Source organism: Dryobates pubescens, chromosome Z (assembly GCF_014839835.1).
Source record: "Dryobates pubescens isolate bDryPub1 chromosome Z, bDryPub1.pri, whole genome shotgun sequence".
NCBI classification, from domain to species: Eukaryota; Metazoa; Chordata; class Aves; order Piciformes; family Picidae; genus Dryobates; species Dryobates pubescens.
In genome coordinates, this window is record NC_071657.1 from 108841357 (window position 1) to 108869270 (window position 27914).

General features: G+C 41.3%; 1 protein-coding gene across 8 annotated transcripts in view; it reads right to left on the reverse strand.

The window, feature by feature from the left end:
* MAGI2 (membrane associated guanylate kinase, WW and PDZ domain containing 2) overlaps window positions 1-27914 on the reverse strand; it is a 675431-nt gene that overhangs the window by 577176 nt on the left and 70341 nt on the right. The gene's annotated exons all lie outside the window — the stretch shown is intronic.

Below are 27914 nucleotides of genomic sequence, written 5' to 3' on the forward strand. Positions count from 1 at the left end.
GCTTGCAACTGTGAGAGCTTAGAACATCAACAGAATACAAAATAATCTAATCTCTCTCTCTGGCATACACAGCAATTCTTCCTATTTAAATAGCTTTAGCTGTACCTGCACAGAGAGATGCTGAGGGAAACTTAGGTGCTGCACCCTTCACTCATGTTACATTCGAATACTGAGCACTACTTCAGCCTCTGTTTGATTCCCCTGCTCAGGATACAGAGAAGAGGCTGTTGGCTCCTCCTTCTTTCAAACCCTTAACCAAGATTACACAACAGCTTATTATCTCTGATCAGATGGAACAGCATCAACTTGACATTTTAAATGCATATGGGGATAGCCAGAATAATAGCATCCTAAGAAGGGAAGAGATATAATAAAAGCAAAGCCAAGGGAAGGACAAAGTCTGAATAGCTGTTCTTCAAAGGAAAATAGAGGAAAACAAGAGTCCCACATTACCACACATTTCCACATGCAATTTCATTCTCATTTCTGTGCCATTCTCTGATTAGTAACACAGACAGGAATAGGGTTTCAAACACACTCAGGTACATTTACTTAGCTGCTGTGCTTTAGAGGGCTCTTGATTTAAATAAGAAACTAGCCTCAGGCAAGTGCCTCACAAGAAACACTTTCTAATAGATGCTCAGTCCTGTATCTGAGCTTGTAGAATTAAGTAGCTGTCAAAAGAGATTAACCAACTGTCATGCAGAGAAGAAATACATACATAGTGACACTGCAAAGACCAATTACTAAAATTTGATGCCTAGATAAGTCTCCTTTTTTAATTCAATTATTTATTCAGTTCAGTGCCTTTATTTAAACAGAAAATACCAGGTTCTACTTTCTTACCACTAGCTGCAAATATGAAATGGAAAACATTTTGCATAAACCTAATTTTCTCCAGCAAAGCCAGAGGTAGAAGATAAAGAAAGTTGCAAAGAAAAGCACACTGAGTATTTATTTACAGCGCCTGGAATAAAAGCAGACAGCCACTATTACAAGTTACTTAAAAGCATCTTTGTGCAAGATGCAAGCACATATAACAGACCTGAGTTTTTACCGTTGTTTCTGCACAGCAGCAGCAATTACAGCATGGCAGAGACTGCAAAATGTTTTCCTGCTCTAACCACAGGAGTTAGTGGTCCTGAGGTGTAACACAAATGCTGATATGCCTATGTCTGTGAGAAAGGAATTTTTCATTCACTACTTTTTGTACAGAATCAGATAATTGTTTTTGCTGGAAAACGCCTCTGAGATCACCAATTCCAACCATCAACTCAGTAAGGCTATGGCCACCAAACTGCATCCCAGAGCACCAGCCATGTCCACACCCCTCCTGAACACTTCCAGGGGTGGTGACTCCACCACCTCCCTGGGCAGCCTGTTCCAATGCCTGGCCGCTACTTCAGTAAAAACATTTTTCTCAATATCCTGCCCATACCCTGACCAAGCACAACTCTGGGCCATTTCCTCTCACCCCACTAACTGATGCCAGGTAGAAGAGACTGACCCTCACCCCACACCAACTTCCTTTCAGGGAGCAGCAGAGAGCAAGGAGGTCTCTCTTCAGCCTCCTCCCCTCCAGACTAAACAATCCCAGTTCCCTCAGCCACTCCGTATAAGACTTTAGTCCTTCATTTAAAGTGCACGATGGAGAATTTATTCCTCACTGAACAGCCCAGCTCAAACGTCACTGTTTGCCCTCACCACAACTCCTTATTCCAGAGCTACCTGGATCCCTAGAAAAGGGCAGATACATTATTGCCTCATAATCACATCCTGCACCATTCTTGCTGGATTTGCAGGCTCCAAGTGAATTAGATCTGTTTTCATAGGTATAGTGGAAGAAAAGATGTTGCTCAGGTTCAGTGCAGCTAGAGACTTAGTATATAATATTTTTGCAGACATAATTACATCAAAGCCAGGTAAAAGTAAGGACTGAAGCCTTTAAATTAAGCTTCTAAGGCTCTAAAAAGTCCTCTTAACAGTTTGCTTAGCTTTCTAATACAAGCTTTTTTAAAAATACAGAGAAAAAAGTTCAGAAAAATGTGAAGATGGGACATGTTCCACAAAGGAATAGAATTCTTTCAAATTATGACTTTCAAAACCAGACAGAGATAGAATAGAATAGAATACAATAGAATAGACCAGACCAGACCAGGTTGGAAGAGACCTATGTCACAAGGCAGCATGCTTCTGGGATCATATCCCTCAATCCTCATGAAATTTTTATTCTTTCTCCAAATTTATGCCCCAAATAAAGCACTTCTGTCTTTGATGCAAGAAACAGTTACTGATATATCTTTTGTCCAACAGGTCTCATAATCTTTTCTTCTAAATTTCCTGTAAATCCCAAGTGGCCATAGGATGCTGGAGCTGAAAGCATCATTGATTCTGTCCTGAGAAATGCACTCAGAGTGAAAGAGAACCTGGTGGAGACAGTAATGCTTCCTGCACGGGCTCAACCGGCCTTATCTGGTATGAAGGAAGTACATGCTGCAGAATTTGCCTTAATAGCTTTAACATGATTACCATGAGTACTGTGATGGATTCTGAAGGTCAATGGCAATGCCAGAACAATAAGATTTGTTGTGTTTGTCTTCTGCAAAACTGAGTCTAATGAAACCGAAATCAGTACTGAAATGCAATGGAATTACTCTGGCTACCAATATACTACTGGATGGTTCAGAGTTTATTTGCTCATAGATTTGAGCTGTTTCTGCATTTAATGAATAGAGACAGAACTGGTAAAGGTATATTTTTTCTTTTGTGTTCTGCTGAACTACTGAAATCAGCCAAGGTTAATGCAATTAGATGATGGATAAAGTTCTTGATGGATGGGACTTCAGTGACACTGAAAAATGTGGTGCTCATTCCACTAAGATATATTTCTGCATCCAGTGCAATTAACAGATGTGAAAATGGTAGTAGCTGCATACATTTGTCAGTGCAGTCTGCAGGTACCAGCGTATTCTGTGAAATCAATCTACTTGCAGGCTGGAACGAGATTTTTTTATGCACTTTTAAAGACAGTATGAAGGTTCAAAGTGTCTTTTTGCTTGGAACATATTGTATGAGCTATAAGTTAAATAAGCATTTTTAAATAGGTTTGGTTGGTTGTTTCTCCCCCACCCAAAAACCCAAAACAAACCAAAACCAACCAACACACACCCCCAAACAACAACCACAACAAGATAAAACCAACCCCAAACCACCTAGAAACAACAGGTGTAATGTTTGCAAACATTACTACTTTGTTAGAAACAAAGTTATATTCCAAAAGAAGCTACACAGACCATTGTGCTGCTTGCAGCCCTCTTGTTGGCTCCCTGTGAATTTTCCTAGAATTAGCCAGGTTTGTTAGCTTTGCTCTAAAGGACATGAAAGTGGCCACCATTTCATGCAGGTGCCTGTTTTGAGTTACTATGAATTAAGAGCTGAATTTGGTAACTTCCACCTCCCTTATGAAGAAAGACTTATGTTGTAAATCCTGCTCTCCTGCTAATCCCTACTGTGAGCCAGAGCCTTCTCAAAAGCTGCTGCTTCCTTCCTGGATTTCATCTGGCTGTGAAGAGCTTTGTGAAGATCTACAGCAGCAACCCTGCCAGTCTGCAAGACTCTGTTTAGCATCTGCTCAGATGAGTTTTGACACCTGAAGAGATCACAAACTGGTTTATAGCTGGTACCATGTACTGCTACTTAGTCCAATGAAGATGTTGATTTTTTTTCAGCTGCAACAGGCTATTATGCATCTTCTGCCTTTTTCATGAGAAGGCGGCAAACTGGCAATCATGGCAAGAACAATGACAGGTTAATTAAACAGGTTAATCCCTTAAAAATGGGTGACGTTAAGGATCCTGACTTCTGCCAGTAGGGTAATGTGATGTAGTATGAAGACAATTAACATGAACACCAGTTCAATGAGGGATACTTACAAGTAACATTAGTATTCCCAGATGCCTTCCTTAAGACCTGCAGTTTCATTTCTGACACAGACATGTCTTTAATGACTGTCTTCAGCTAGCACCCTTCTGAGAACAGCTTCAGCTAAAACAAGGTGCATATTCCATATTCCATCCAGGCTTCCTAGTATAGCACTTACTACACCAGGACTGTTTTTATTGAAACTCATGATACTGCATGAAAGAGCATATATTTTCCTGTCTGGAGGGAATGATGACCAGCAGAACAAATTTGCACCTTCTCTTTTCTTAAACACTGATTTGGGGATTTCTATAACCTGAAGAGACTTTTGCCTATTTATAAATATTTTCTTCAGATCCAATTACAATTATTTATATTGGGCAAAGAAAAGCTAATGCCCTAAATTGGTAAAATCACCTGTATACTGCAGGAGAGTGGACTATGAGTGGGGCTTTAACAACAGCACCTCCTTTGGAGGTATTTATAGATGGAATTCCTGTTTTCTCTTCATAGCTTTATTCAAGAACACTCAAGGATCCTACATTGTTACAACTGAACATCCATGTTGCATGGCTTCTAGTCCATTGACATCTTTGTAGCAAGATTCTCCTAGGGTTCCACAAGTTTCTCCCTCCGGGAAATGCTTATTTCCCTCCTTTTGTCTGAAGCCATGGTCAGCTGGGTGTCCCCAGACTGCAAGCTCCTGGTTAATTGCAAAGACCAACTCCAGTAAAAGTGGGTTAGGAGCTACACAGATTGCTGCAAGGTCTGGAGGTATTCCAGAAACTACTTGGAAAGTAATACTCCTCTTTGGTTTGTTTTGGGGACTGCTTCAGACTTGTCACCCAACACATATTGCCTTCTGTGGATTCTGACAGAAAGGGTAAAAAAAGAAGGCTCACAAACAACTGTGATTTGATTCTGGTTAGTCTCAAGCTTTCTGCAAATTTTCCTGCTCTGGTACTGAGAACTTGGATTTGCACAGCATCTAATTTCAGTGTCTATATATCACTCTCAAAGATAGACCTCTGCAGTAGAAGAGAGGATGTGGAACACTATGCACAACATGCTGACACAGCTCTATCTCACTCCTACTGAAGTGGTTTGCTTTTTTTATTCAATAAAGCAGAAACCATAAACTGAGCACCAGTGTTAGATCACACTGTGCAAGCAAGGACACAACATTACATGGCACTTCAGGCTTGTACCTTCGTTGGTGTTAAGCTGATGACAAAAGGTCAGTTGTGAGGTGCTTTTTTAATGGAGGCCAAAGTTACATCTTTAATTTGTAGTTTTTGAGGAATCAATGTGAAAAAGAACAAATACCTCCGAGTTAAAAACAAAGCAACCCTTTTCAGACAGTTGCGTTTATCAAGAGTAGAGCTCCTAGGACAGATAAATGTTGTAGCCTCACACAATATAGGCTGAACTGAGTGTGCCCAGAAGATGGAACAGTCCAAAAGGTAGCCTAGTAAATATGTTGTAAGCATGAAGCCACTTCTTTTTCTGTATCAAGTCTTCTCCCCTCAGTCATGGGCAGGGAGAAGCAGGAATAAAAAAAACCATAATTTGCAGAGCAACAGATGGTAACAGATATGAGGGCACAGACACCCAGAGTGGTGCTGGGACTTTGTGGAAACAGCCAGATACTATTTCAGTTTTTCATGAGTGGCAAGAAAGTCTTTCTCCTTCAGTTTCAGCTTCCCAAGCAATGTGAGAAACAGACGTGGCTATTGCTTTTCTTAGGGCAGCTCAAGTCTTTCAGAGGCGTTTAGTCCTCTTACATGTACATCCACAGTACCTGACATTCTGCCTGATGGAATTACTCATTTGTAGTCTCACACTCATCTCCCAGTTCAGACAGGAAGGTGAGGGGCAATAAAACCTCACCATCAAACCCGAAAACCAGCTTTGGGTACATACTCCCTGGGAAATCATTGTAGGTTGCACTTTTGTTCTTTCTTCCTTAGTCTCCATCACTCACTGGGAAGAAAAAAGGGGAACTGAAGGCCAAAAGATTATCCCTCCCTACTAAGACAAAATGGTGCCAAGAGACTATCTTTGAGATCACACATCCCCTTTAAATACTTTGGGCAATCTGTCCTGTGATTCTCTTGTGAAAAGATTAGCAAAACTGAACTCTGACATTTCCAGATGATATGTACAGCTTTCACTTCACTTTCCAAGCACTTACTATGCTAGGAGTTCAAGTGTGTCCAGTTCAAGTGTGTACAGCTTTCCAAACAAGAATTCATTTTCCTCTGAACAACCTCTGATGCACCTGGAAGTCAGGAAATCAAAACCAAGACCCAAACCCTCTGATCAGCATTGCCTCTGCAGGACTTAAGATACCAAAACATTTCGATCAGCATTGCCTCTGAAAGACTTAAGGTATCTAATAAGAAGCCTGGCACAGAGAAGAAAGGCAGCCCTAAACTGTGACTGCTTGCTCAAGCTTGAGTATAGGAAGTCGAGCTTTCCAACCAGGTGAGTAAATACCAAGCCAACTTTCAGGACGCAGATGCCTCTTCACTGCTCCACCAGCAGTAAGCTGTTTATGTAAAGGAAGTAGGAACCTTTCACACTGTCTGGTGTGCTTCCTCACCTGGCCAAAGCAACTGTATGGTATGAAAAGCTGCTCAGCTAAATAAGAAGCTTTTGAGGTATTTAAAAGCACAGAGAGGATGTTCATTAAGGCTTCCCCAACAGTGGTGACCAATGGTTCTGATCCATCTTTCTCTTTGCTCTTACAGCTCACACTGCTTCCCTCCAGCCATCGGTTATGTCAAATTGTTCTATTTTAACTAGACTGCAGATCTTTGTGTACCAAAGAACACCATGTGCTACTTAAAATTACAGGGTTTATACAAATATTAAGCAAAATATACACTACATGCATCAAGCTGTGCTGAAAGGAATTGGTGCAGTTCAATTACAGTAATTACCTCTCCAATGGCTCCAAGGCCAAAAGGTCCCCTGCTTTGGTATTATTTGAACATTCTCTAAGCTTCCACAAAAGCTACATTGTTCACCTCTAATGAATTCAAGTCACAGAATAACAGAATGGCTTAGGTTGGAATGGACCTTAGAAATCATCTACTCCAATCTCCCCACCATGGGCAGGGATGCCTCTCAACTAGACTTGGCTGCTCACGGCTTCATCCAACCAGGCCGTGAACACCCCCATGTAGGAGGGCATCCACAACCTCCCTGACTAGCCTATTCCAAAGTCTCACCACCCTCACACTGAAGAACTTCTTCCTAAGATCCAGTCTAAACCTACTCTTCCTCAGCTTCAAACCATTCCCCCTTGTCCTATCGCTAGACACCCTTATGAAAAGTCCCTCTGCAGCCTTCCACTAGGATCCCTTCAGGTACTGGAATGTATGTCTGAGATCCCCTTGGAGTCTTCTTTTCTCCAGGCTGAAGAACTCCAGCTCCCTCAGCCTGCCCTCATAGCAGAGGTGCTCCAGCTCTTGGATCATCTTTGTAGCCCTCCTCCAGAACTGGATGCAGTACTCCAGGTGGGGTTTCACCAGAGTGGAGCAGAGGGGAAGAATCACCTCCCTTGACCTGCTGGCTGTGCTTCGCTTGATACAGCCCAGGATCTGATTGGCTTTTTGGGCTGCCAGTGCACACTGGTGGCTCATGGTGAGCTCATCCACCAGCAGCCACAAGTCCTTTTCTTCAGGGCTGCTCACAAGCCAGTTGCTGCCCAGCCTATATTGGTGCCTGGGATTGCCCCAAGTCAGATGCAGGACCTTGCACTTGGTCTTGTTGAACCTCATGAAGTAGTCATGGGCCCACCTCTCCAGTCTCTCAAGGTCCCTCTGGATGCCATCCCTTCCCTCCAGTCAGCTGCACCACACAGCTTGGTGTCATCAGCAAACCTGCCCTCAATGCCACTGTCCATGTCACCAACAAAGATATTGAACAAGACTGGTCCCAGTACTGATCCCTGAGGGACTCCACTTGTCACTGGCCTCCACTTGGCCATGGACCTTTGGGTGTGGCCATCAAGCCAGTTCTTTATTCACCAAGTGGTCCATTCACCAAACCCATACTGCACCAGTTTGGAGACCAGGATGTCACATGGGACAGTGTTAAAAGGCTTTGCTCAGGTCTGAGTAAATTATGTCAGTTGCCTGACCTTCATCTATTAATGCTGTGACCTTGTGGGGGGACACTGGGGACTTCCCCAGATTGCCATGACTTTTGGAAGATAATAGAGGGCAGTTTAGCAACCTCATCCACCAGTTCCCTCAGCACCCGTGGGTGTATCCTTTCAGTTCCCATAGACTTGAACACTTTCAGGTTCTTCAGCTGGTAATAAACCTGATCTTCACTCACAATGGGCAGTTCCTTCTTCCAGTCCCTGCCATTATCTTCCATTATTCTGGGAGTGTGGCTGGAGCCCTTGCCAGTGAAGACTGAAGTAAACAAGTCATTGAGAACCTCAGCCTGCTCCATGTCACTTGTCACCAGTTCATCTGTTTCCTTTCTGAGGGGGACAACACCTTCCCTAGTTGTCTTTTTACCATTAATATACCTATAGAAATGTGTACTGTTCCCCACTGATCTCCCTGGCTAGAGTTATTTCTAACACAATTAAACAGAGCTAACAAAGCTTTAGCTTTTATAACCAGGTCTCTTGCTGCTCAGGCAGCTTCCTTATATGCCCTCCATTCTAGCTGTCCCTTCTTCCACTCCTCCTTCCACAGTTTCTTTTTGTGTGACTGAGTGTTCAGGAGCTCCTTGCTTATCCAGGCAGATCTCCTACCAATCTTTCCTGCTTTCCTCTTTGTGGTTATACTTTGCTCCTGGGCATGGAGAAGGTGATCCTTGAACACTGACCAGCTGTCCTGGGCCTCTCTTTCCTCTAGGGCTTTGTGCCACAATACTTTGGCCAACAGATCCCTGAGGCAATGCCTAAAATCCAGGGTTGTAACCTTGGGTTATTTCCACCTAGTTGCCCTGAGGATGTTAAATTCTATTGTTTCATGGTCACTGCAGCCAAGGTTATCCCTGAACCTCACACTGGTCACCAGCCCTTCCCTATTGGTGAGAACAAGGTCCAGCACCATTTCTCCTTATTTCCTCTACCATTTGGAGGAGAAAGTTGTCATCAGTGCATTCCAGGGACATCCTGGAATGCTGGTACCTAGATGTGTTGTCCCTCCAGCAGAAATCAGGGTGGTTAAAATCCCCCACTAGGACAAGGGCTTGTGAACATGAAGCCAGTCCTATTTGCCTGTGGAGGGTCTCATCTGCTTGGTTCTGCTCATCAGGTGGCCTCTAGTAGACCCCTACAGTAACTTCTCCTTCCCCTGTCTTCCCTTTAATCTTCACCCATATGCTCTCAACCAGCTCATCATCCTCTCCCAGGTGGAGCTCCACTGATTCCGGCTGGTGTCTGATACAGAAAGCAACACCCCCTCCCCTCCTACCCTGCCTGTCCTTCCTAATGAGCTTGTACCCATCTATCCCTACATTCCAATTGTGGGAATCATCCCACCAAGTTTCAGTAATAGCCACTGTGTCATAGCATTCCAGCAGCACAGTGGTCCTTAATTCATCCTGTTTATTGCCCAAGCTGTGTGCATTTGCATAGAGGCACTTCAGCTGGGCTGGCCATGTCACCCTCTTATGTGAATCCCCCTTGATTCCCTTGGGGTGTCCCAAGTGCTTTGTCCTTGGCTTGCCTCAGGGCAACAAGGTGAGAGCTCTTGCTAGCACTGCATCTCTCTGCCTCTGGTGAGCTGCCCCAATGTTTGTCACAGGCAACCATGAGATTAACAACCCCTTCCCCCTTTGAATCTAGGTTCCATGGTTTAGTTGATTGGGTAGTGTTGGATGATAAGTTGGACACGATGATCTCAAAGGTCTCTTCCAACCTGGTTTATTCTATTCTATTCTATTCTAGTTTAAAGCCCTATCAATGAGCGCTGCCAACTTCTGCCCTAGAATCCTTTTCCCCCTCTGGGACAGGTGAATCCCATTGGTTGCTTGCAGCTCTGGTGCCCTGTAAACTGAGCTGTGATCATAAAATCCAAACCCCTGTCGATGACACCAGTCCCAGAGCCATGAATCGACCTGTTGGCTCTTCCTAAATGTTCCCTCATCCATCGACGATATCAGAAGAAAAGATTAATGTGCTTAATTTCAGTCTTTGCATTTAAAGTAGTATTTTTCAAATGAGGTGCCTAAAAGCTACCTCTTTTATCTTCTTCCTTAGTTTACATTTTCCATTCTAAAATTGCAGCATTAAGCTCCTGGAGTTAAAAAAAAAAAAAAAAAGAAAGAAAGAAAGAAAGAAAGAAAGACACAAACAACAACAAACCACTAATCTGAGCACAATCACAGTGAGGGAAGGACCCCAAGAGGAGTTCTCAAACACTGCTCAGGAAATATCCCTGCACTGGCAAGACTATTGATGTCTCATGGCCAGGACTCTGCTGACTGGACATGGCTAAAACCACCCAGCAGCAGGTTGGTCTTCTGAGGAAAAGAACCATTTAAAAAAACAGCAGTTCCACTGAGCACGTTTGCTCTTGGGATACATTTCAGATTTTAGCTCAAGTTCTCAGAAATGAAGTGTAACAGACTCCTCAGCTTTCTCTATCCACACTCCCAGACTTTTCTGTGGTGAAAATCAATGTTCATGAAAGCTGCAAGTTGAGAACTTCAGAGACTAAAGGCCTCTAATTATCTAGAAAAACACCAAAATCTATCCTCCTCCATTCAATACGAGGAATACCTCAACCTCTCTTTGCAAGGAAAGGAAAAAAGAAATCAGTTCAAGGAAACAGTTTCACCTTGAGTTTTCTGCTAAGTCTCTCCCAGTGCTGCTAATTATTGTCAACCCTGACATCTTCTTGAAGCAGCATCACTCTGCTGCTAAAAATTATACCAATAGCCAAGTCACTGGAAAGTGGATATGCAGCAAACAGCTCATTCACCAGGGGTCCAAGTACAATATAGTCTGAAATCACAAATATTTTAAAGCTTAGATTGATGTTCTTCTTTCTCACCCCATCATTATAAATCATTCCTATTGACTGAGAAACAAAAATTGCTTAACCAAAAGCAAGGAAACTTCCTACTACAATAGACTCTACAAACCAGAAGTCCAGAAATGTTATCAGGTTTTATCCTCTTGTGGGATCTGAAATTGAAATGCAGAGCCTTAAAAACACGTACTGAATATACTAAAGTGAAACACCAAACCTTGGCACTTTGATTGTCAACTACTTCATTCAAGTTAGACTAGGATAGGCATCATCTGAGAAAGCTACTCTGACAAACTGCATGTATTGACTTCAGCTAACTCAATTCTGAAGTTTTCAATATACATACCCGCCATAATAGCTTGAAAATGAGTTTCTAGGAATGTCTCAAACTTGCGCCTATAATTTCAGCACATAGCCAGAGGGTCACCAGGACTCCCAAAAAACTCTCTCATGACAGGAGAAGGGAAGAGGTAAATTTACAGTATTGATATTTAGAGATCCACAGTCTAGAATAGATTTCTAACAGTGTTAGAATAATATAAAAAAGCCATCATTTAGATGTGAAAACTGATGCAAACTCACCTATCGCTGTGCCGTACTTGCTCAGTGTACCTGTTGGCAGAATACCTTCAAAATAGTTAAGATAGAGGGGAAAATTTACTTCAGTTTTCCAATTCTACCCCTCTGGTTTAGATGTCATTATGAAAAAGAAGTACAGAAATTTGTATGGAAGCATGCCAAAAAGAAAGTCTGATAATATGGCCTGTAGGAAGCTTTTCAATACCAAGGAGTGGTTAAAACCCAAACTATTAAACAATTCACAATGATTTTTATATAAGGGTTAGCAGTTGATGAGTTTCACCTCTACTGCTCATTTTATAATACTTCACTGAGGACTTTAACCTGGATTCATGCCAAAGTTTTAACCTTCCCAGAGATTTCTCCTCTCTCTGATCCATCCAGATTTAGAGATGCCATCAAATCATATCTTAGAAATCACTTCTCACTTTAGTCAGGGCTGGGAGCCATCTACTTTGAAGGGAATATTAAAGCACAAATCACTAGTATTCAGAGTCTGTGTAATACCCTGAAATTCCTTTCATCTTCCCAGGGACAAACAGGTACTTCTGCAGCAGACAACAGATTTAGGATTAGTCAAGCAACATCCCCCTGGCCCCTACCAGAAAAGGTGAAAAAAATAAGCCACATTGGAAGCCCTCCAGTAACCATAGACACAGGTAAGTGCTGTGCCTTTACACCACCACAGCTTTACAATGGTGCTGCTGCATTAACCTAATACTAACAAAAGTTAAAGCCATACGTAATGCCAACAACATTCAAATCAAAACCAACATGAAAAAAAAAATTGGACCTTTGAATTTATATTCAATTTGGCTGCTGACAAAGTGGTCACCTCATTGACCTTGAATTTCAAATCAAATGTTAGTCACATTAGCAAAGCCATCTAAAAGGTTACTAAAGTAGGGAAGGGAATGACAGCTTACGCTCCAGAGCACAGTTGTGCCCAGAAGATGGACCTGGAAGTGAGTTTTGTATTTCAGGGTTACTTGTGAATGAAATGCTGCCTTGGCTGAAGTAATTGCGAGCTTTGACATCAACTTCACTGAAACCAGGGAGCAACCTTAGAAGGAAAAAAGCTTGCTGAGCCCAGAATAACATGAGAGATAAAATCTCCAGTGAGAGAGCCCTCAAAGTTCTCTGCATTTACACAGAAACATTTTGTGCTTTCCTCTATCACTGCTTCAAATTCACTTGAACACAAGCAGTTGCACATCTTAAGTTCCTAACAACTTATGTTAAGAGCATTTGGTTTTTATTGGGTTTTTTGTTGTAAAAAAAAAAAAAAAATCAACTCTTTCCATTGCAGTCACCTTTATGATCTCTGCGTTATTCCTGCTGACACTGTTCAATATACCCCAGTATTTATCTGCTCGTTTCATAGTTTGCATTTTTCCAATGCTTGTTTCCATCCCCCAGCTTGCCTCTGTCATCGCTATTTTCCCAACAGCAGATGGCACCAGGAATTGCTGTATTCATTAAAACACCAGTGGGGTTAGAAGCTGCTTTTAACATCCACAGTTCTGTTTTCCTGACTGTATGAGTTTCTTTAATAATTCACCACTACAAAATTCTGCTTATGAAAGTCAATTTATCAGCATGTACTTCACTTAACTCTCTAATTATTCAAGTGTGTTGGCTACTACCTCCTAAAACTATGGAATATTGGAATGGTTTGGGTTGGTGCAGGCCTTTGGAAACAATCCCTCTGCAACCTTCTTGTTAGGCCACCTTCAGGTACTGGAATGCCTCTGTTGGGTCTCCCCTATAGCTTGAAACAATTCTAAACCAAAGCTTATTTGCTTATACTTTACTTCACTGAAATTTCATTAATTCATTACCTGCAATTTGAATTTCTGCTAGCAATACTCTTGTTTATAAATAAGTTAATCCTGCTACCTAATTTAAATTGTTTCACAATCACCATAGCTCAGGTGCAGAAACCATTTGGCAAAGGCGGCAGCTCTGTGAGTATTGAGGCCAATGCTTTATTTTACCCTTATGTTTATCTAGGGGTTCATACTTGTTTGTGCTTTTTGAGTCTAAGTTTAATTGCACAAGTGCAGTTCCATCAGATTTTTTTTAATATAAAACAGAATACATACATACATACATTTACACACAGATACTTCTCCACAAGAAAACAATTGCATGAACAATTCAGCTCTGATTTCCAGATGTAACATGCATTCTTTTTGTTTCTCAAACTCAATCCCCACCTTGCAAAAAAGTTCCCCCAAACAAACCACCTTTTAGATCTCTGTTGTGGATACACACCTTGATTTAGCTGATTGCTGTAATTTCCTTTCATATTCTGGAATTGGGATGTGCAAATGCTTTTTGGATGTATTTTAGCTAACTGCATTTGATCAGATGAATTGCATCTTTCATTTCAGAGTATTAAAAAGAAACTTATTAACTTACCAAATGTACAACTAAGTTTGAAAATGCTTTCATTTTACTGTAAACAAAATTGTAATTTGGGTTACTACAAACATACATGTTGTGAGTCCAGAGTAGTGTCACAAAGATGATCCAAGGGCTAGAGCACCTCTCCTGTAAGGTGTCTGAGGGACAAGACGCCAGAGGGACCTTAAAGCTGCCTTCCAATACCTGAAGGGATCCTACAGGAAGGCTGGAGAAGGATCCTTCATAAGGGTGTCCAGCAATAGGACAAGGGGGAATGGTTTGAAGCTGAAGGAGAGCAGGTTGAGACTGGACCTTAGGAAAAAGTTCTTCAGTACAAGGGTGGTCAGGATCTGGAATAGGTTGCCTAGGGAGGCTGTGGATGTCTCCTCCCAGGGGGTATTCATGTTGGATGAGGCCTTGAGCAGCTGAGTGGAGAGGCATCCTTGCACATGTCAGGGTGGGTGGAGTAGATGACATCTAAGGTTCCTTCCAACCCAAGTAATTCTATTATTCTATGTATTCACAGATTGCATCAGGTTGGAAGGGACCCTTAAAGGACAACTTGAGCCCAAGATAATGACCATAAACATAAAAGGTTGAAAGGATAGGATTCTTTGGGATCACCAGTATAAAACATTCCAGTGCATTGGATAAAACATCACTATTCTAAAAAGAAAGGCTGTTGCTCATGACCTACCCTCCACACGGATTGCTGACCTATTGAGTTTAGAGATCAGTTGGCTTCCTGTGTCTCAAAAACACCTACATCAGGCACTTACAGTGCTCAGATCAATGGGATTTATTTCTCTACGATCCACAACATCCGGCACTTGTACAAAGTTAATGTTCATCTGCACTCCCACCCTACACTAATAATCTCAAAGTTCCTGTTGGTGCAACAATGACCCAAGTCCAGGTCTTCACGAGAAGACCTGGGCACTCCCACAAAGAAGAGAAAAATACATTTGTGAACAGTTATGGTCACTGAGATATCATAAAAACGACAGAGGAAAAGATAAAAGGATGCTGAATGCCACAGCTGTGAAGCCCATGAAGTTTTCCAAGACTACAAGTTACAGTAGGTGTTTTCTGTTTGCTATTGGCCAATGCCTTCTGTGGAAGGGAAGCAATAAAAAAATACCAAAACAACCAAACAGCCAACCAAAACAAACAACAAACCAAAGCCACAACCACCATGTTTTATTTAAAACATTAAGTATGAGGAGGGCACAGGAACTATGTCTAACAAGTTATTGGGTCTTCCTGATGAGTATCTCTCAACTTGTATTTAATTTTCCTCCAACATGATGACTTTGAAGTCAGGAATATGAATTGAAGTTGCTGGTGGCTGCACTGCTCTTAGAACTACATTAAAAGAAATCCATCTTATATCCAGAAAAAGGCTGCTTCAAACACTGAGTGATTTGTTGTGAATATAAAAGAATAATCACTTGATTATTTTTTTTATACCAAGTTGACATCCAATTGGTGTTTCAGGTGTTGACAGGGTAAGAGGGGTAGTTTTGGTTGCCAGCCACCTGCTACAGCCAGGCTCCAGGAACAGGCTGAGCACATCCTTCACTGCCCACTGGAGGGTGGCATGGGCAGCCCCCTTCCCTCTCTTCCTCTCTTTTCTGTTAAGATTGCGGCTACTTCCAACCCTGCATTTGACAGCTCAGCAATGTGGTGGCATTTTCACATTTCCCATTAGAAACAGGCTAAGGGGCTGGTCTTTTGTTGTTTCAGTTTGCTTTTGATTTTAATATAAATAAATGTCCAAGCTAATCAAGTCTCCATCGTTAAAACCTCTCCTGGGATACACTGCAAAACTACAGTTAGGGATCTTTCTGCTTCCATCTTATATCCTCATTTCAATAATATAAATTTCTAGGATTTTTCTGCTTTTATTCCCAGATGAAAACACAAAGAAAACAAAACCAACCAAGAAGACAAGCACAAGTGTAAATGGGATGCATTCAATGTAATTCAGTATACTGCAAGCAGCAATTTCCTATGAATTTAAGAAAGGGGAACATGAAGTTTTCTGGCTTTTAGAATTGCAACATTACAAAGAGAAATTAAATCAAGAATAGTAAAGCTGGAAAGGTGTAATACTTGCAATTCATTACAAATGAATCATAAGTGTGCTGCAATCTTTTGAATGAATTCCTTTCAAACTCTTAAAAAACAGGATCCCATATCTACTATATCCTGTGTTGTTTCTACAACAAAACTGCTTTAATTAATACAAATTTGAACATTACAGTCTCTAATTTATTTCAGTATTATCTTACAAACTTGGAACAAAAGAGGCTATTTCCTTGAAAGCAGGGCAGAAATGCCATGCTATTAAAATGGTACAACCAAAGCCTTTAGCATGAGGGTGGTGGAACACTGCAACAGGTTGCTCAGGGACGCAGTTGAGGCTTCACCCCTGAAGATATTCAAGGTGAGGCTCCACAAGGCTCTGAGAAACCTGCTCTAGTGGAGGGGGGTTGTCCCTGCTGACTGCAGGGGGGTTGGACTGGATGACCTTTGGAGGTCCCTTCTAACCCAAACCATTCTGTGATTCTGTGGTTGAAAGTTCTTAATATACTACATGTTTTCTCTTTTATTTGGCCACAACAATCATTGGTGACATCACAGTTATCTGCTAGAATAAGCAGATACAGTTAAGAGCTATAATTAAAGTACTCCAAATCAATCTACTGGAAGTGCAGACATAGCCCCTCCACTACAGTGCCCAGACTTCAGTATAATTCTGAGTTAAATATTAAGTGAAGAATGAACAGAGGACTTGGATGTTTCATGGCAACTCTTTAAACAAATACATGAAAATTGCTGCTATGAATAAAAGAATCTCTTCTCCTCTTCTACAAAATGACCTTGAACCTCACATAGATTCAGGATAGAGACACGGACAAAACCACAAAGCGAACTTCAAAACACTTCTGATGTAAGAGAGGCACAGAACGGATGACCTGGCTTATGGAATTTCCATTCCTGAAAATCTTAAAGAAAGAGCCAGATAAACATCTGTCAGGAAGTGCATGAGAGTATAGTTGATTCTCCCACCAGATAAGAGAGAAGCATAAAGGAGGTGCTATTTTTATAGGGTTTATTATATATTGTACTAACAATAATGTAACTCTATTTCTGATTTCTAAATTATACCAGCAGCAACCTTCGTAATGCTCTCACCAAAGAACACAAAAGTCACCATCTTTAGTTTTCAAAAAAAAAGAAAAAACCCTCAAACCCTCAACAAACTCTTATCATTACTTTCATTCAATCTTTTTTCCCCAGTTTTCAATCATGAGTACTATTTTTGAAAGATAATTACTATGCTACAAGCCAAAAATTAAGTAGATTATGAGATAAAATAGAATTTATTTGATCCTTGATGCCAACTGCAATAGTCTTTAATGGCAAAATGCTAGAGAGAGGTCTGGTTTCTCACTAGTGCTCTTTAGCTTATCACCAATTGGAGTGAGGATGGAGCATCTAGTTTTTAACATTACAGTGTATTAGTAAGTTTAAGCATGTGAAAAGTCCTGTTAAGTAAACACTACTTGTGTTTATGGGAGTTAAACACACACAGAGAGTCCTGGTGGACCACAACCTCTATGCAGTGTGTCTGGGAGTGTATCAGTGTCTTCCTATCTTTGATCTTCAGCAAAAACACAAAGTTAAGGAGTGAAATCCTTCAAATATTTACACATTTAAAGCATTTCTTCTTGGTCACCTGGCACTATCCCAGACCTTTATCACTCTCTCTCTGCAGGAGTGAACAATATCCTTTTATTTACATATTTACTTTTCATCACACAGCTGTCATCTCGATTTATGTGGAAAAATTGCCGTTTCTACTCCCAATACATCATTTAGAGCATTGTCTACAACATCACCCAAGAACAAAAAACATTTGCTGAAGTGGAATGTCTGTGGAATTCCTGGATTTGGACTCCTCCCAACACTCTTCCTTCTCATCTCCTCCCACCCCCTCCCCCCCCCCACTTCATTTCACTGATGATAAGTTGGTTTGGTTTGGTTTTCAAAGCAAATATTCACACTCTATTTCCCAAACCATACATTCTTGATAACATTATAATCTTTAGTGTCTTTTCCCTTCTCCAAAAAGGGGAAAGGCAAACCATAGATATACCAATTTTCAGAGGAATTTGGATACTTCTTAAAACTTAAATACAGATAAATTTGTTTAAATTTGTCTAAGCCAGGTGTAGATTTGAGCTAAACACCAGAACTGCTTAGATGAAATCAGACTTCCATTCCAGACTTAAAATCTCATTTTTAATTAGGAGAGAGAGAAGTCTCATTCCCAGTTTATCTATTAATTCTCCTTTTAGCTCAGGGGACGTGGTTACTTGTTAGACTTCAATAGTTTGTGAAGTGCACTCTTACAGAATGAATCTGTCTTAAGAGATTGGCAGCAGCAAGTTGCCCTGCAGCTACAGAGGTCACTTCTGCTTCCAGCTTCCTCCTCTCCAAGACCTGAGACCTTCCAAAGATCACCCTTACAGTGAAGGTTTTACTGGGTCTACCTGACCTCAGATAACTCTCCCCTGCTGTCAGCCACAACTAATTCAGGCTTTTCCTGCCTTACACAAATAACCTTGAGAAACCATTTACAGCTATGAGTGCAACAATAACAGCAGTGGTTCTTTTCATCCTACTGGAACACATATTAAATGTAGCATTAGTTCTGAAACTAAATTAATTCTTCAGGGAAATTACTAAATCTTAAAGCACATCAAAATCAAAACAACATCCATTATACATCCCATCAATTACCAGAGCTCCAAAATTGAGATTCTCAAATTGCATTATTTACTACAACATCTTTGCTCACAAGATAACAAGAGTGTATCTTAGATAAAGCTACTCTTGATTGAAGAATCCATCTCAAGCTTTTGCTGTGTACTACATTTAAAAGAAGTTTCCTTGAGTGATCATCTAAATGACAAGCTTGTGCTCCTATTTGAGAAAGTAGTTAAGAGATTTACAGAAGAATTTGAAGCGGGCTCTAGTGTGAAATGCCCTAAATATATTGTCCTGTTTTTGTAAAAGTTCTGGGAAATTACCCACTGAGAAGCTGTCTCTGTGTCTGCCATCAGTGAATACACTCAACTGATTGTCACCAGCAATTCCCATTGAATTTAACAGCCTTTGGTTCATTTATTGTATTGCTGCAGGCTTCACATTCAAGGGTATTACACATTTTAACTAACCTGTGTCTGCAACCTCAGCCAGCCAAAGCTCCCACAGCATAACAGGTTCAGAGCACACTGCTGTTTGTGCACAGTTAAGAGTAGCATTCACAAGAGTCTACCACTGTGTCTGCCCACAAGCCACACAAAACACCTGGTATGTAAGATTTACTTCCCTGGCTCCAGCTTGGCTTCCTTAGGATGAAGCAACTCAAAAGCAAATGATAAAGCAAAATAAAGGATGTCTATGTAAAGGATTTGGGAAATGTGGACAAAAACCTGAAAAAAGGTCAAACTGAGTATTCATAGAGCTTTGCCCCACCCACAGAGAGATTGACAACATGATTTTTTTTTCCCCCTTAAGTAGTTCATAGATTCATAGAATGGGTTAGGTTGGAAGGAACCTCCAAGATCATCCAGTGTCAACCCCCCTGCCATGGGCAGGGACACTGTCCACTAGACCATGTTGCTGAAGGCCTCATCCAACCTGGCCTCACCACCTTCACTGTAAAGAATTCCTTCCTAACATCCAGTCTAAATCTGCCCTCATCAAGCTTCAATCCACTCCTCATCCCATCATTACAAGTCCTTGTAAAAAGTCCTTTCTCAGCTTTTTTGTAGCCCTCTTCAGGTACTGGAAGGCTGCTCTAAAGCCTTCTCCAGGCTGAACAGTCCTAACTCTCTCAGCCTGTCCCCATAGGAGAGGTACTCCAGCTCTCTGATCATCTTTGTGGCCCTCCTCTGGACCCATTCCAGCAGTTCCATGTCTCTTCTGATATGAAATCAGATAATGTTATTTTTTGCTTCCCTGAAGCACAACAGATTCAGTTGGATTAGTCCTACAACTCTTAATCAGGAATGATTTCCCACCAAGTCAGTAGGAGCCAGGTCTGATTTGGATTCCAGGATTTTAACCTAATAATACATTTGTATTCAGTGTGCAATGGGAATCTGGAAGCAATTAAATCGGTAAAACAAAAATGGATCAACACCAAGGGAAATCCAGCAGCTCAGTCATGCCTGGCAGTCTCTTTCTCCTGAAGCACGGGACCTAATTACAATCCCAATAAATCAAAGTAAGAATATTTTATTGTGAAACACTTTAAAAAACAAACAAACAATCGAAAAGCCCCAAAGCATACAAATTCTTGCTGAAAGCAGTTGTGCCCCTGTAGCCTGTCTTGGTTTATATTTAAAATCTCCCAACCCAGCTTCCTTGAGAAAGGGCAGGACCAGAATTGTTGAGAGCATGGTAATCCTGTCAGACTGACATCTTTGTTTCATTACACAGCTCAAGGTGTAGATTTGGAAAACTGTTTGGGTCTTTCAATGCTCATTATTGACAAACATTCATTATTGACAACTGACATTTTGAAGAAGGTAAATGAGGAAGAGGAGAGGCTAAGGGAGCTAGGGTTGTTTAGCCTGGAGAAGAGGAGGCTCAGAGGACACCTTACTGCTGTCTACAACTACCTGAGGGAGGTTATAGACAGGTGGGGGTTGGTCTCTTCTCCCAGGCAACCAGCACCAGAACAAGAGGACACAGTCCCAAGCTGTGCCAGGGGAAGTTTAGGCTCGAGGTGAGGAGAAAGTTCTTCACAGAAAGAGTGACTTGCCATTGGAATGGGCTGCCCAGGGAGGTGGTGGAGTCACCGTCCTGGAGGTGTTAAAAAAGGGATTGGACATGAAGCCATGGTTTAGTTAGTCATGAGGTGTTGAGTGATAGGTTGGATTTGATGATCTCTGAGGTCTTTTCCAACCTTATTTGTTCTATGAAAATAATTTTGTGAATTACTGGGTAGTCAAATAATGAACTATGTTACTTACTTTGAAAAGCATTAGCATAAAGTAGCAGAAACCACATAAATGTGATTATTTTTGGTTTCTTCAGTGAGTGAAATACAAACTGCTAACTAACATGATGACTGTTTACAGTTATCCTCACAGAACTGCTTCATTCTTCAGCATTTCTAGTTAGACATGGCAAGTATAAAGCAATTCCTCACTCAGAACAGAGTGTTTTCAAATTTTCCATCAAGAAATATTTGTAGGAAAGATTTATTCTACATTTCTAGGCCGAATTCTTCAAAACAACTTTTGGCTGTATATTGGTAGACAATGAGTAGCTCTGCAGTACTGCTGCAGCTTTTTGGTTAATCAGAAAAACCACCAAGGGGAGGAAGAAGCCTGCTGAATGTTAATGCCTCAGCCCCAGAGATCTACGCAGCCCCTCTCCAAAACAGCTTTTCTACATGGGGCCAGGCTTACTGCCTTGGCAGACTGAAACAACAAAGGTATTCAGCCCTTTTCCTGTGCCCACACCACCTCGTACGTGAGTTCCACTGGCAAAATCTGAGCACACACCCCCAAGACTAGGGCCACTGCTACCAATCAACATGCAAACAAGCGTTGGAAGCAAAAGGAATGACATCTTTCTTGGCCTGACTAGGACACCTGGAAATGTCAGATGGAGACCACTGTTAACATGTTGTACTCCTGGGCTCTCACCAGTCAAGAAAAAGGATGAGACAAGGGCAAAACAGTACAATACAGACAGACCTGACAAAACAGACCAGCAGGTGTCCTGATAAATCTCGATGTGCTGAAACAACATGGATCAGGGGAAACCACCCTCAAAGCCAACACAAATGCCAAAGAATGATCCACAGTTGTACTCACAACCACAAAGTGCATTTTGAAAAAGCCAACCTCACCTGGAGTACTGTGTCCAGCTCTGGAGCCCTCAGCACAGGGACATGAACCTGATGGACTGGGTCCAGAAGGGGGCCACAGAAGTGATTAGGGGGATGGAATAGCTATGCTATGAGGACAGGCTGAAAGAGCTGGGCTTGTTCAGCCTGGAGAAGAGAAGGGTCCAGGGAGACCTAATAGCAGCCTTCCAGTACCTGAAGAGGGCCTACAAGAAGGCTGCAGATGGACTGTTTCCAAAGGCCTGCAGTGATAGATGAGGGTCAATGGTTGGAAATTAAAAAGCAGAGTAAAGTGGCAGAATCACCTCTCTCAATCTGAATCTTACAAAGTGCAACAGTAGATTTTCAGGGGAAAGTATCAACCTGCCTGTTGACAATTAGAAGAACAGGCTGCCCATTGAGGTTGTGGAATCTCCTCCTCTCCTTTCAAAACCCATCCAGACGCATTCCTGTGTGGACTACCCTAAGTGATCCTGCTTTGGCAGGAGGGTTGGACCTGATGATCTCTTGAGGTCCCTTCCAACCTCTAATATACTGTGGTTCTGTGATCAGTAAAATCCCTCCATGCTTCCTATACAGGCAGTTAATAGCCAACACCATGGAACATAAGGGTTTGAATTTGTGTAAAAAAAAATTAATTAAATTTAAAAAGCCAACCAAAAATATTTCAAACTCATTTTCATAACTGCCTTTTTTTTTTTTTTACTTGTACCTCAACTGTTTAAAACTACCTCATTCACATTGTAATATTCAGATGGACACGGACAGCTACATCATTATCATTTTGTGCAATGGAATGAAACTGATAAATAGCTGGGAGGGAGAGGGAAATCCTATCAACCTTGCACGTAATTCAGCTTATTTTCCCTGGCAGATTTACATAGGCATCACCCACAGCGTTACAATAAAAATCTGATTCCCAGCAGAGTTTCATAAAAATGTCAGTGGTGCACTACTGAAATTGAATTTTGATGGCAGGTTTCAAGATTTCACTGATTGTAGAAGAATGAGAGAACGTGAGTTTTGCCCTTACTGGGTCATGTAAACACAGTGAAGGGCTGTTAAAGAGTACTAGCTGTAAATACCACATTTAAACCACAAATTCCTGACCAGCAGATCTTTCTTCCATAAACATGTGAAAGACTTCACCATGCAAGGCTCTGAATTCCTGTTTGTTTTATAAAGTGTATTTGAACATTAGCTATTCCAGCAGGGCAGAATAAAATTCACTCTTTAGCTGAAGATCATTTTAGTGGCTGTCACACAGACTGAAAAATCTGCAAGTAAGAAAAATTTAAGCCCAAAACACAAGAAAAAAACCCAAACAACTGAACAAAACCCAACACCTCCAAAAAATCTGTAAAACCATCTGAATTCCTGCAGAGACTGGCCCATCATCCTTCAAACACAACACATTTCCTAGAGTTTGGCAGGAAAACAAAATAAACACAAGTCTGGCAGAAGTAGCACACTTGGGAGAATAAGGAATAAAATGTGATTGCTCATTCTGGTCGAGGTGGGAAGCAGAAAGGTAATAGCATGTGAATTTTGGAACTGACCCATGGGGTTGGGTCAAAATTAAAACATTTGGAGACATGAAGTGTAACGCATTCAAATAAAGAAGAGAAGCCAAACTGGATTGATTAAGCTATGTATCACTATAGCCCCTTTCCTTGATTTAATCTTTTTGTAAAGAAATGTAAGAAATCATCTCTCCAGCACTGTACATAGCAAAAAAAAATCTCTGCATATTATTAAACTGGAGAAAGGTCAAAACCCCTAAACCTAAACATTTTAAAACATCTGAATTTGTTAAAGATCAGTATTCTTAGATGCTTTGGAAACTATGCTGGATATTCCATAAAAACTGCCCCCATCATGTTGTAGATGGGGAGGGGACAAAAATACATCAACAAGGTGTTTGAACACATCTCTAAAAGTGTCTTGATGGAAGGATAGGCAGAAAATACAATTAATATAACCTAGATACATCCAACACTCTCAGATTTCCCCCTGTGCTTTCCTCCTAGCCTCATCAGTGTTAAGTTCCCCCCACTATCAGTACCTGAATAAATGACCATGTGGAGTATACAATACAAAACTGCCACTCATGAACTTTCTACACTACCAATCTATTTGTAAAATTATTAATGGCTCACATTCTGGAAAGACTGAAGGGTGTGCTGAGATTCAATGGTATTTATGAAGATGCTGCTGACCGGTCTCATATATAGGAACCAAAGGTAAAAAAGCAAAACCCACACATTTAATACTATTCTAATAATGGGAAGAAATTACTGCAATGTTTACAAAATGTAATACACAGTGTCTTTAGAGCCATGGGCTGTACTAGATTCTACAGCACATAGAATCATAGAATGGTTTGGGTTGGAAGGGACCTCCAAAGGTCCAGCTCTAGATCTGAAAGATAAGTCACTCAGGTGAGAGCTAGACCCTGCATGCACCTGATAGTGGGGAGCATGGGAATAATTATCTGGCGCTCAGAACCATTCCCCATTTATTCTAATAGGTCAGGAGGAAAGCTGGGTTGGCAGAGCGTACCAAGGTCTTTCTTTCCTGAGAGGATGATGGATGGGCAAAACAAAAAGCTAACCCCCACCACCAAATAATTTACAGGCAACAAATTTGCTGTGGTATTAGATGTCCTGCAAGGCAAATAAAGTCCAGAGCTTTGATGGGGCCAGCAGCATAAATGAGTTCTGCATTAATATCACTGCTTTGTCTCCAGCTTTTGGAGCTATTGTCCAAGTGCTGCATTTCTCTGTAGCATTTTAGATGGGAGAAGCAAGAGAGCACCACATTTCTCCCATGACTACAAAAAGAAGTTTTTCGTCACTTCCTCCAGACAATGATTGATATCAACGTTTCTTAACTACTTTCTTGGAACCTTTTGCAGCATTTCAGCTCCAACTGCAAGTGAAATAGCTTTTACCTTTCTAGCTCTTCATCCACACACACACAAAAAAAAAGAGGGCAATAAAATTTTCTCCCTCCCTTCCACTGCTTGTAATAGTAATCTACCCAGAAATTGCTGCTGCTGAAACTTCAATCACTGGCTCATTTGCAGCAAGGTAGTCATTTTCAAACATAAAATGCATTAGAATGCAACCTCTTGAGACAGCACCAGAGTAAAGTTACTAATAAAGGCACCAACTTTTTTTTTCCATTAAAAGTATCAGACAGACAATTTCTCCCACATGCATCAGTTCCCACATGGAGACAGAATCACAGAATGGTAGGGAATGGAAGGGACCTCTGAGGATCCAAGTCCAACCCCCCTGCAAAGGCAGGTCACACAGGAACATGTCCAGGTGGGTTCTGAATGTCTTCAGAGATGGAGATTCCACCACCTCTCTAAGCATCCTGCTCTAGTGCTCCATCACCCTTAATTTAAGGAACTTTCTCCTCATGTTTAGGTGGAACTTATGTTCAAGTTTGTGCCTGTTACTACTTGTCCCATCACTGGATACCACTGAAAAATGCCTGGTCCCTTTCTCCTGATACCCACTCTTGAAGACCAGCATTGATGAGATTCCACATTGGCCTTCTCTTCTCCAGACTAAAATGCTCCAATTCTCTCATTCTTTCCTGATAAGAGAGATATTGCAGCCTCCTCAACATCTTGATGGTTTTGCACAAAGCAAAATAAAAGGGAAGGTGGTCTAGCCAAAAAAATGAGGAGAAAATTATCATAACAATCTGGGCTTGAAGGGGTAGCCAACATAACTGAATGATAGAGAACCTCTGCTTCAGCATGTGCAAGCATTGTTGGGGAACATTGGATGCACCTACATAAACAATTTAATGCACTGAAGGCATAAGTTTTTAGAACAAAAGATTTGCCTTGCACCTACACTGTGTCACAGTTTCTACTCAAGCACACTTCTACCACACTTGAAGTACTTTACCTCCTGGTAGAACTTATGTGGAAGTCCTGTAGGAAATGGTATTCACAATCCCCATTCTGTCCCTGTCCTTTATCATATCAAGGGCATCCTGTTCAGTCTTTCTACAGTCTCATGTTTCATGTTTTTCTCCAGCTGCAGTCCAGCTTTTCACTGGATCTCACTTCCTTCAAGGCCACCAATTCATTCTCTGTCCTTTGCTCAGCCAGGTCTCTTTTATATTATTCTCATCTAATCTCAGTCCAGTTCACAGTGCTGGTTAGCCATGCAGACAAATCCAGCTTACCACTTACATAGCAACCACTCTCACCCACTTGCCCAGTTCCTATCTCTTTTGAGGTTTAATCCTCTATGCTGAATTCATATTGATGTGCTAAATGACCTTAACAGGATGCTCAATAGAAATCATGACAGGTAAATGTCTTGATCTCAGTTCCTCTGGTTGCACTGGTTTGACCTGTCCAAATAAGAGTAGCAATTTCAAGGCAAAGTCCTGTCTTCAGGGAAGCAAACACCTGATGCATACATAATCTTTTGGAAATGTAGCTGCTTTTTAAAATAATAAGTTAAAAAAATCTATTAAGATTTGACTAAGAACCTGTGAAATGCAGTCTTGCAGATGTTTATAACTTTGCTAAATGTGAGTGGTTCTTTACAAGCAGAGTATAAAAACCCATATCCATGCTGTAAACTTCAAATCCCTCTACTACACAGAGAAAACCTTGAAGTTCAAAAAGAAAATGTACCCAGAACTTTTATGTCAGCAAATCAAACTAATATTGCAAAGATGTTCACCGAAAGTTTGCCAGTTCCATCCAAACAGTAAACTGACAGCCTAAGAGTTTCAAGTAAAATAAGCCCCAGCTCTACCGAATAAGCAGATTTTACAATCCCTAGCTGTAAAAAATCTCTGTTCAAGGTACTGCAAAAAGCATTCCTATTTTTATTTTCACCCATGAAGCAAAATTACAACATGTCTTAATGCCAAACATAAACCTCAGCAGCTCCATCACACTGTCTGATAATCTGAAAATTACACAGCTGGATTTAGGAAAGGCCTGGGATTTTATCTTCTTTTTCATCTGTCTACCCTGAATTCCTGCCATGGTTTCCTTTGCAGGGATTTGTATCTAATGTTTCCAGAACAGAGAACTGATCATAGAATCATAGAATGGTTTGGGTTGGAAGGGACCTCCAAAAGACATCTAGCCCAACCCCCCTCCACTAGAGCAGGTTGCTCAGAGCCTTGTCCAGCCTCACCTTGAATATCTCCAGGGATGGGGCTTCAAACACTTCCCTTAGCAACCTGTGCCAGTCTTCCACCACCCTCATGCTAAAGAGCTTGTTCCTAACGCCCAATCTAAATCCACTCTTCTCTCATTTCAAACCATTGCCCCTTGTCCTATCACTTCAGGCCTTTGTAAACAGCCCCTCTGCAGCCTTCTTGTAGACCCCTTCAGGTCTCTGCAGAGCCTTCTCTTTTCCAGGCTAGACAACCCCATCTCCCTCAGCCTGTCCTCACAGCAGAGGGGTTCCAGCCCTCTAATCATTTTTGTGGCCCTCCTCTGGACCCACTCCATCAGTTCCATGTGCTTCCTGTGCTGAGGGTGCCAGAGCTGGACATAGTACTCCAGGTGAGGTCTCAGCAGAGTAAAGCAGCAGAATCACCTCTCCAACATCATGGGAACTACCATCTTACCACTCTTACATTACACCTGAAATTTCCCCAATAAACATTTCCTTACAACAAATATTTGCAAGAACTGAAACAAAACAGAAAGGTGGCTGTTTTCATTCTTTCTTTTTTTATGAAAATATTCTGGACAAGCTCAGGTCTCTGCAGAGCAGCATTAAGTTAGAGATATGACAAACGTAAAAGAGAGCCCAGTGAGAATAACTGTTAGTAAAACACTGAAAAGGTTCAACTGAGGTTTGATGGCAAAAGATTTATTATAGTGAAAACTGGAAGCATTTATGCCAAGGTTTATAACCATAACAGCAGTAGCTAGCTAGGGAGCAATTAGTTAAGTAGGGGTAAACTCAGGACAAATGCTCTCTCTAGTACTGTGTTTTGCACAGCATTGTAGAATAACAATTTTAATGCACAAATCCAGCTTCTCTCTTTTTGAG